This window comes from Bombina bombina, chromosome 7 (assembly GCF_027579735.1).
Source record: "Bombina bombina isolate aBomBom1 chromosome 7, aBomBom1.pri, whole genome shotgun sequence".
Classification (NCBI taxonomy): Eukaryota; Metazoa; Chordata; class Amphibia; order Anura; family Bombinatoridae; genus Bombina; species Bombina bombina.
In genome coordinates this window covers 435613381-435626191 of record NC_069505.1, presented here as the reverse complement: position 1 = coordinate 435626191, position 12811 = coordinate 435613381, and positions in this window count along the sequence as shown.

Genomic DNA, 12811 nt, shown 5'->3' with positions numbered 1-12811 from the left:
GAGAGAGAGATACAGACACTGAGCAATACGTACTGAGAGAGAGACACACACTGAGAGATACACACACTGAGCAATACGTACTGAGAGAGAGATACACACACTGAGCAATACGTACTGAGAGAGAGATACACACACTGAGCAATACGTACTGAGAGAGAGATACACACACTGAGCAATACGTACTGAGAGAGAGATACACACACTGAGCAATACGTACTGAGAGAGAGATACACACACTGAGCAATACGTACTGAGAGATACAGACACTGAGCAATACGTACTGAGAGATACAGACACTGAGCAATACGTACTGAGAGAGAGATACACACACTGAGCAATACGTACTGAGAGATACAGACACTGAGCAATACGTACTGAGAGAGAGATACACACACTGAGCAATACGTACTGAGAGAGAGATACACACACTGAGCAATACGTACTGAGAGAGAGACAGACACTGAGCAATACGTACTGAGAGAGATACAGACACTGAGCAATACATACTGAGAGAGAGATACACACACTGAGCAATACGTACTGAGAGAGATACAGACACTGAGCAATACGTACTGAGAGAGAGACACACACTGAGAGATACACACACTGAGCAATACGTACTGGGAGAGATACACACACTGAGCAATACATACTGAGAGAGATACACACACTGAGCAATACGTACTGAGAGAGAGAGACACACACTGAGCAATACGTACTGAGAGAGAGATACACACACTGAGCAATACGTACTGAGAGAGAGATACACACACTGAGCAATACGTACTGAGAGAGAGATACACACACTGAACAATACGTACTGAGAGAGAGATACAGACACTGAGCAATACGTACTGAGAGAGATACACACACTGAGAGATACACACACTGAGCAATACGTACTGAGAGAGATACACACACTGAGCAATACGTACTGAGAGAGAGATACAGACACTGAGCAATACGTACTGAGAGAGAGATACAGACACTGAGCAATACGTACTGAGAGAGAGAGATACACACACTGAGCAATACGTACTGAGAGAGAGATACAGACACTGAGCAATATGTACTGAGAGAGATACACACACTGAGCAATACGTACTGAGAGAGATACACACACTGAGCAATACGTACTGAGAGAGAGATACAGACACTGAGCAATACGTACTGAGAGAGAGATACACACACTGAGCAATACGTACTGAGAGAGAGATACACACACTGAGCAATAAGTACTGAGAGAGAGATACAGACACTGAGCAATAAGTACTGAGAGAGAGATACAGACACTGAGCAATACGTACTGAGAGAGAGATACACACACTGAGCAATAAGTACTGAGAGAGAGATACAGACACTGAGCAATACGTACTGAGAGAGAGATACAGACACTGAGCAATACGTACTGAGAGAGAGAGAGACACACACTGAGCAATACGTACTGAGAGAGATACACACACTGAGCAATACGTACTGAGAGAGATACACACACTGAGCAATACGTACTGAGAGAGAGATACAGACACTGAGCAATACGTACTGAGAGAGAGATACAGACACTGAGCAATACGTACTGAGAGAGAGATACACACACTGAGCAATACGTACTGAGAGAGAGATACAGACACTGAGCAATACGTACTGAGAGAGAGATACAGACACTGAGGAATACGTACTGAGAGAGAGATACAGACACTGAGCAATACGTACTGAGAGAGAGATACAGACACTGAGCAATACGTACTGAGAGAGAGATACAGACTGTAACGGTACCAACCGGATACCAAGGGTTAACACCAGGGAACAATGTCCTGCATAGGGAATCAGCAGTTCACAACCCAGCCAGTTTTCAGGTTTAAACAGAATGAATTTTATTAAGGCTCACATGCCCAGTATTTATGCAGGTCTGACCCCCCCCAGAAGGGGGGTTGAAAGAATGTTGTACATTAGATGGAGGGAACACGCCCTTTTACATGATACAATAGAATACCTTGCTCAAGCTGATAACAATTTAAACACAGACACACACTTGGCTTTCCTTATCATCTAGGGTCTGCTCTCTGAGGTTGATTAAACAATGGACTGTGTATCAATAACATTAATGACAGTGCACAATAGCTGAGGCTAAAGCTGAACACAGTTAACTCTTTCAGTGCTGACAGAAGGGTCTGTCACATCTACATAGCACAATATACAGCCTATAGACAACCTTTCTTATGTTATAGTCCAGAAGTGGCTAGGTTTGCCACAATGCTCCCCCAGAACCAAGCCGGCATACACAGTCTGATCCCAACGGATCGGCTTGGGGATGTCCGGGGCAACAACTTTCGGCTCAAGTAAGCTACGGGGTGTTCTCCGCCATCTGCTCCAACTTGGCTCAGTACTGCCCCCACCCCAAACATGGAAGCGTCTCTTCCCGGAGGGACTGGGCTTGGGTAGTCACAGGGTTAACATCAGCGGGATCCATGGGAGCATAGGCAGAAACAAGGGGGGCCAAGTCATTTCCAAGGAGAACATCAGCAGGTAAGTCCTTCTTGACCCCCACATTCACAAGTCTAGCGCCCACTCCCCAATCCAAATGTACCCTGGCAACAGGTAGGCGGAACACAGTGCCCCCTGCTACCCTCACAGCCACAGTGTCTCCAGTGTGCTGTTTCTCAGGCACCAAGTTCTCTTGAAGCAAGGTCATGGTAGCACCAGTATCCCGTAGACAACTGACCTCCTTCCCATTCACTTTAACCCGTTGCCGGTTATTCCGGTGGGCAGCTTGCACGGGGTCTGCTTCATGTAGGCTGCCCCAGCATTCTGGCGCCTCTACGTAGCGGGCCACAGGCTGAGGATTATGTGGGATTCCGCCAGCGGGTCTTCTCCAGGACTGTGCTTGATTCGCTGCGTTTAGGGGACACTCTGGTCTTTTGTGCCCTAGTTGCTTACATCCAAAGCACCGAATAGGTTGTGAGTAGCCCCGCGAATTGAACCGGGCTCTCTGAGGGTAGTTCGTGGCCGGAGGCCGTGTGGTATAGCGGTGCGCCGGGGGTTGGTAACTGGCAGCTGCTGGGGTGACTGGGGGTCTGTACTCCACTCTAGCAGTGGGCAATCGGTATACTGCTCCCCCTGCCCCTCGTACTGCCACGGATCCGCCAGTGGGTGCTGTATCCGGCACCAAATGGGGAGCTATCAGGGTTAAAGTAGCTCCCGAATCCCGAAGTCCCTGGACCGACATCACCTCATGCAGAATTCCCAGGGGTTCCTCGGCTTGGGTGCTCAACACCTCATGAGCGGCTGGCTCCGTTTGGTAATGGTGAGCAGCCGCCCTTGGGGCCAGGTTCTGTCTGACCTGGTTCCAAGCTTGTCTGCTCCGATTTTGGGTGCACTCACGTGCCATATGTCCCCACTGCTTGCAGGTGTGGCATTGTATATTAGCCCGTCCGTTGTTAGGCTGTAGTCCATGGTGCCTCCTGGCATCAAAATGCTGGTCTGCTAATCTGGCTGCTTCGGTTAAGGTGAGGGGTTTTCGATCTCTCACCCATTCTTGGGCTTCTGGGGACAAGCCGTTAAAGAATTGCTCCAACAGCATCAGTTGTCGCAATTCTTCCATGGTGGTAGCTTGGCTGGCCTGTATCCACCCCTGAGATGCTTGATCCAGCTTGTGGGCCCACTCTGCATGGGAATCTCTTTCTGGCTTGCGCAGGCCTCTAAACTTGCGCCGGTATGCCTCTGAGGTAATGGCATATCTTTCCAAGATCGCTCTCTTCACTTTAGCGTAATCCTTGCTGTCCTCCCTGGGTACAGCGCGATACGCTTCCGCTGCCCTACCGGCTAGCTTGCCTGCTAGCACCGGCACCCATACGGACTGCTCCAAATCATGTAACTCGCACAGTCTCTCAAAATCCTGTAAATACCCATCAATCTCATCCTTCTCCTCACAAAACATTTTAAATGCATGGTATGGGATTTTGGGTCTTACTGGGTTGCTGAGAGCGTCCAAAATGGATTCTGCTCGGGAGGATGCATTCCGCGGACTGTGTGCCATCACGTACTCCTGCACATCTGCCATTACCACGGATAGCATATCCCGTGGTACAGGTTGGGGTAAAAATTCCAGCCTGGTCCTCATTTCCCTCTGGTATAGGGTCTCCTCCATGGCTGCTGGAGGCGTAGCGCTGCGAGCTCTGTCTCCCTCCATCAGCTCAGCAATTAATATAGCCTTGGGTTTGCTGCTGCCTATCTTTCCCCTGGCTTCTAGCAGTTCCTTTTACGTTTGTCTCTTTAGCTTAGAATAATCCATCTCCATTCACTTCGGTCCCTGGTACTCCTTCCATCTTAGTCAGTATTGTAGTAATCCCCCTCTTCCTGAGGTTACTGGCTTGTGTAGTTGCTCTTCTGGGCGATAAGGTTCATTCCGTCGCTTGCCACCAATTGTAACGGTACCAACCGGATACCAAGGGTTAACACCAGGGAACAATGTCCTGCATAGGGAATCAGCAGTTCACAACCCAGCCAGTTTTCAGGTTTAAACAGAATGAATTTTATTAAGGCTCACATGCCCAGTATTTATGCAGGTCTGACCCCCCCCAGAAGGGGGGTTGAAAGAATGTTGTACATTAGATGGAGGGAACACGCCCTTTTACATGATACAATAGAATACCTTGCTCAAGCTGATAACAATTTAAACACAGACACACACTTGGCTTTCCTTATCATCTAGGGTCTACTCTCTGAGGTTGATTAAACAATGGACTGTGTATCAATAACATTAATGACAGTGCACAATAGCTGAGGCTAAAGCTGAACACAGTTAACTCTTTCAGTGCTGACAGAAGGGTCTGTCACATCTACATAGCACAATATACAGCCTATAGACAACCTTTCTTATGTTATAGTCCAGAAGTGGCTAGGTTTGCCACACAGACACTGAGCAATACGTACTGAGAGAGAGATACAGACACTGAGCAATACGTACTGAGAGAGAGATACAGACACTGAGCAATACGTACTGAGAGAGAGACACACACTGAGAGATACACACACTGAGCAATACGTACTGAGAGAGAGATACAGACACTGAGCAATACGTACTGAGAGAGAGATACACACACTGAGCAATACGTACTGAGAGAGAGATACACACACTGAGCAATACGTACTGAGAGAGAGATACACACACTGAGCAATACGTACTGAGAGAGAGATACACACACTGAGCAATACGTACTGAGAGAGAGATACACACACTGAGCAATACGTACTGAGAGAGAGATACACACACTGAGCAATACGTACTGAGAGATACAGACACTGAGCAATACGTACTGAGAGAGAGATACACACACTGAGCAATACGTACTGAGAGATACAGACACTGAGCAATACGTACTGAGAGAGAGATACACACACTGAGCAATACGTACTGAGAGAGAGATACACACACTGAGCAATACGTACTGAGAGAGAGACAGACACTGAGCAATACGTACTGAGAGAGATACAGACACTGAGCAATACATACTGAGAGAGAGATACACACACTGAGCAATACGTACTGAGAGAGATACAGACACTGAGCAATACGTACTGAGAGAGAGATACACACACTGAGCAATACGTACTGAGAGAGAGATACAGACACTGAGCAATACGTACTGAGAGAGATACACACACTGAGCAATACGTACTGAGAGAGAGATACAGACACTGAGCAATACGTACTGAGAGAGATACACACACTGAGCAATACGTACTGAGAGAGAGATACACACACTGAGCAATACGTACTGAGGGAGATACACACACTGAGCAATACGTACTGAGAGAGATACACACACTGAGCAATACGTACTGAGAGAGATACACACACTGAGCAATACGTACTGAGAGAGAGATACACACACTGAGCAATACGTACTGAGAGAGATACACACACTGAGCAATACGTACTGAGAGAGAGAGATACACACACTGAGCAATACGTACTGAGGGAGAGATACAGACACTGAGCAATACGTACTGAGAGAGAGATACACACACTGAGCAATATGTACTGAGAGAGAGATACACACACTGAGCAATATGTACTGAGAGATACACACACTGAGCAATACGTACTGAGAGAGAGATACACACACTGAGCAATACGTACTGAGAGAGAGATACACACACTGAGCAATACGTACTGAGAGAGATACACACACTGAGCAATACGTACTGAGAGAGAGATACACACACTGAGCAATACGTACTGAGAGAGAGATACAGACACTGAGCAATACGTACTGAGAGAGAGAGACACACACTGAGCAATACGTACTGAGAGAGAGATACAGACACTGAGCAATACGTACTGAGAGAGAGATACACACACTGAGCAATACGTACTGAGAGAGAGATACACACACTGAGCAATACGTACTGAGAGAGAGATACACACACTGAGCAATACGTACTGAGAGAGAGATACAGACACTGAGCAATACGTACTGAGAGAGAGAGACACACACTGAGCAATACGTACTGAGAGAGAGATACAGACACTGAGCAATACGTTCTGAGAGATACACACACTGAGCAATACGTACTGAGAGAGAGATACACACACTGAGAGAGAGATACAGACACTGAGCAATACGTACTGAGAGATACACACACTGAGCAATACGTACTGAGAGAATGATACACACACTGAGCAATACGTACTGAGAGAGAGATACACACACTGAGCAATACGTACTGAGAGAGAGATACACACACTGAGCAATACGTACTGAGAGAGAGATACACACACTGAGCAATACGTACTGAGAGAGAGATACACACACTGAGCAATACGTACTGAGAGAGATACACACACTGAGCAATACGTACTGAGAGAGAGATACACACACTGAGCAATACGTACTGAGAGAGAGATACAGACACTGAGCAATACGTACTGAGAGAGAGAGACACACACTGAGCAATACGTACTGAGAGAGAGATACAGACACTGAGCAATACGTACTGAGAGAGAGATACACACACTGAGCAATACGTACTGAGAGAGATACACACTGAGAGATACACACACTGAGAGAGAGATACAGACACTGAGCAATACGTACTGAGAGATACACACACTGAGCAATACGTACTGAGAGAGAGATACACACACTGAGCAATACGTACTGAGAGAGAGATACACACACTGAGCAATACGTACTGAGAGAGATACACACACTGAGCACACGTACTGAGAGAGAGATACAGACACTGAGCAATACGTACTGAGAGAGAGATACACACACTGAGCAATACGTACTGAGAGAGAGATACACACACTGAGCAATACGTACTGAGAGAGAGAGACACAGACACTGAGCAATACGTACTGAGAGAGAGATACACACACTGAGCAATACGTACTGAGAGAGAGATACACACACTGAGCAATACGTACTGAGAGAGAGAGACACACACTGAGCAATACGTACTGAGAGAGAGATACACACACTGAGCAATACGTACTGAGAGAGAGATACACACACTGAGCAATACATACTGAGAGATACACACACTGAGCAATACGTACTGAGAGATACACACACTGAGCAATATGTACTGAGAGAGATACACACACTGAGCAATACGTACTGAGAGAGAGATACAGACACTGAGCAATATGTACTGAGAAAGAGATACACACACTGAGCAATACGTACTGAGAGAGAGATACACACACTGAGCAATACGTACTGAGAGAGAGATACACACACTGAGCAATACGTACTGAGAGAGAGATACACACACTGAGCAATACGTACTGAGAGAGAGATACACACACTGAGCAATACGTACTGAGAGAGAGATACACACACTGAGCAATACGTACTGAGAGAGAGATACACACACTGAGCAATACGTACTGAGAGAGAGATACAGACACTGAGAGAGAGATAAACACACTGAGCAATACGTACTGAGAGAGAGATACACACACTGAGCAATACGTACTGAGAGAGAGATACACACACTGAGCAATACGTACTGAGAGAGAGATACACACACTGAGCAATACGTACTGAGAGAGAGATACACACACTGAGCAATACGTACTGAGAGAGAGATACACACACTGAGCAATACGTACTGAGAGAGAGATACAGACACTGAGAGAGAGATACACACACTGAGCAATTCGTACTGAGAGAGAGATACACACACTGAGCAATACGTACTGAGAGAGAGATACACACACTGAGCAATACGTACTGAGAGAGAGATACACACACTGAGCAATACGTACTGAGAGAGAGATACACACACTGAGCAATACGTACTGAGAGAGAGATACACACACTGAGCAATATGTACTGAGAGAGAGATACACACACTGAGCAATATGTACTGAGAGATACACACACTGAGCAATACGTACTGAGAGAGAGATACAGACACTGAGCAATATGTACTGAGAGATACACACACTGAGCAATACGTACTGAGAGAGATACACACACTGAGCAATACGTACTGAGAGAGATACACACACTGAGCAATACGTACTGAGAGAGATACACACACTGAGCAATACGTACTGAGAGAGAGATACAGACACTGAGCAATACGTACTGAGAGAGATACACACACTGAGCAATACGTACTGAGAGAGAGATACACACACTGAGCAATACGTACTGAGAGAGAGATACACACACTGAGCAATATGTACTGAGAGAGAGATACACACACTGAGCAATACGTACTGAGAGAGATACACACACTGAGCAATACGTACTGAGAGATACACACACTGAGCAATACGTACTGAGAGATACACACACTGCGCAATACGTACTGAGAGAGAGATACACACACTGAGCAATACGTACTGAGAGAGAGATACAGACACTGAGCAATATGTACTGAGAAAGAGATACACACACTGAGCAATACGTACTGAGAGAGAGATACACACACTGAGCAATACGTACTGAGAGAGAGATACACACACTGAGCAATACGTACTGAGAGAGAGATACACACACTGAGCAATACGTACTGAGAGAGAGATACACACACTGAGCAATACGTACTGAGAGAGAGATACACACACTGAGCAATACGTACTGAGAGAGAGATACAGACACTGAGAGAGAGATAAACACACTGAGCAATACGTACTGAGAGAGAGATACACACACTGAGCAATATGTACTGAGAGAGAGATACACACACTGAGCAATACGTACTGAGAGAGAGATACACACACTGAGCAATACGTACTGAGAGAGAGATACACACACTGAGCAATACGTACTGAGAGAGATACACACACTGAGCAATACGTACTGAGAGAGAGATACAGACACTGAGCAATACGTACTGAGAGAGATACACACACTGAGCAATACGTACTGAGAGAGAGATACACACACTGAGCAATACGTACTGAGAGAGAGATACACACACTGAGCAATACGTACTGAGAGAGAGATACACACACTGAGCAATACGTACTGAGAGAGATACACACACTGAGCAATACGTACTGAGAGAGAGATACACACACTGAGCAATACGTACTGAGAGAGAGATACACACACTGAGCAATACGTACTGAGAGAGATACACACACTGAGCAATACGTACTGAGAGAGAGATACACACACTGAGCAATACGTACTGAGAGAGATACACACACTGAGCAATACGTACTGAGAGAGAGATACACACACTGAGCAATACGTACTGAGAGAGAGATACACACACTGAGCAATACGTACTGAGAGAGATACACACACTGAGCAATACGTACTGAGAGAGAGATACACACACTGAGCAATACGTACTGAGAGAGAGATACAGACACTGAGCAATACGTACTGAGAGAGAGATACACACACTGAGCAATACGTACTGAGAGAGAGATACACACACTGAGCAATACGTACTGAGAGAGAGATACACACACTGAGCAATACGTACTGAGAGAGAGATACACACACTGAGCAATACGTACTGAGAGAGAGATACACACACTGAGCAATACGTACTGAGAGAGAGATACACACACTGAGCAATACGTACTGAGAGAGAGATACACACACTGAGCAATACGTACTGAGAGAGAGATACACACACTGAGCAATACGTACTGAGAGAGAGATACAGACACTGAGCAATACGTACTGAGAGAGAGATACACACACTGAGCAATACGTACTGAGAGAGAGATACACACACTGAGCAATACGTACTGAGAGAGAGATACAGACACTGAGCAATACGTACTGAGAGAGAGATACACACACTGAGCAATACGTACTGAGAGAGAGATACACACACTGAGCAATACGTACTGAGAGAGAGATACACACACTGAGCAATACGTACTGAGAGAGAGATACACACACTGAGCAATACGTACTGAGAGAGAGATACACACACTGAGCAATACGTACTGAGAGAGAGATACACACACTGAGCAATACGTACTGAGAGAGATACACACACTGAGCAATACGTACTGAGAGAGAGATACACACACTGAGCAATACGTACTGAGAGAGAGATACACACACTGAGCAATACGTACTGAGAGAGAGATACACACACTGAGCAATACGTACTGAGAGAGAGATACAGACACTGAGCAATACGTACTGAGAGAGAGATACACACACTGAGCAATACGTACTGAGAGAGAGATACACACACTGAGCAATACGTACTGAGAGAGAGATACACACACTGAGCAATACGTACTGAGAGAGAGATACACACACTGAGCAATACGTACTGAGAGAGAGATACACACACTGAGCAATACGTACTGAGAGATACACACACTGAGCAATACGTACTGAGAGAGATACACACACTGAGCAATACGTACTGAGAGAGAGATACACACACTGAGCAATACGTACTGAGAGAGAGATACAGACACTGAGCAATACGTACTGAGAGAGAGATACACACACTGAGCAATACGTACTGAGAGAGAGATACACACACTGAGCAATACGTACTGAGAGAGAGATACACACACTGAGCAATACGTACTGAGAGAGAGATACACACACTGAGCAATACGTACTGAGAGAGAGATACACACACTGAGCAATATCGACTGAGAGAGAGATACACACACTGAGCAATACGTACTGAGAGAGATACACACACTGAGCAATACGTACTGAGAGAGATACACACACTGAGCAATACGTACTGAGAGAGAGATACACACACTGAGCAATACGTACTGAGAGAGAGATACACACACTGAGCAATACGTACTGAGAGAGATACACACCACTGAGCAATACGTACTGAGAGAGAGATACACACACTGAGCAATACGTACTGAGAGAGAGATACACACACTGAGCAATACGTACTGAAGAGGAGATACACACACTGAGCATATACGGACTGAGAGAGAGATACAGACACTGAGCAATACGTACTGAGAGAGAGATACACACACTGAGCAATACGTACTGAGAGAGAGATACACACACTGAGCAATACATACTGAGAGAGATACAACACTGAGCAATACGTACTGAGAGAGAGATACACACACTGAGCAATACGTACTGAGAGAGAGATACACACACTGAGCAATACCGTACTGAGAGAGAGATACACACACTGAGCAATACGTACTGAGAGAGAGATACACACACTGAGCAATACGTACTGAGAGAGAGATACACACACTGAGCAATACGTACTGAGAGAGAGATACACACACTGAGCAATACGTACTGAGAGAGAGATACACACACTGAGCAATACGTACTGAGAGAGAGATACACACACTGAGCAATACGTACTGAGAGAGAGATACACACACTGAGCAATACGTACTGAGAGAGAGATACTCACACTGAGCGAAGTAGTGAGATACACACACTGAGCAATACGTACTGAGAGAGATACACACACTGAGCAATACGTACTGAGAGAGAGATACACACACTGAGCAATACGTACTGAGAGAGAGATACACACACTGAGCAATACGTACTGAGAGAGAGATACACACACTGAGCAATACTTACTGAGAGAGAGATACACACACTGAGCAATACGTACTGAGAGAGAGAGACACACATTGAGCAATATGTACTGAGAGAGATACACACACTGAGCAATACGTACTGAGAGAGAGATACAGACACTGAGCAATACGTACTGAGAGAGAGATACAGACACTGAGCAATACGTACTGAGAGAGAGATACACACACTGAGCAATACGTACTGAGAGAGAGATACACACACTGAGCAATACGTACTGAGAGAGAGATACACACACTGAGCAATACGTACTGAGAGAGAGATACAGACACTGAGCAATACGTACTGAGAGAGATACACACACTGAGCAATACGTACTGAGAGAGAGATACACACACTGAGCAATACGTACTGAGAGAGAGATACACACACTGAGCAATACGTACTGAGAGAGAGATACACACACTGAGCAATACGTACTGAGAGAGAGATACAGACACTGAGCAATACGTACTGAGAGAGAGATACACACACTGAGCAATACGTACTGAGAGAGATACACACACTGAGCAATACGTACTGAGAGAGAGATACAGACACTGAGCAATACGTACTGAGAGAGATACACACACTGAGCAATACGTACTGAGAGAGAGATACACACACTGAGCAATACGTACTGAGAGAGAGATACAGACACTGAGCAATACGTACTGAGAGAGAGATACACACACTGAGCAATACGTACTGAGAGAGAGATACAGACACTGAGCAATACGTACTGAGAGAGAGATACACACACTGAG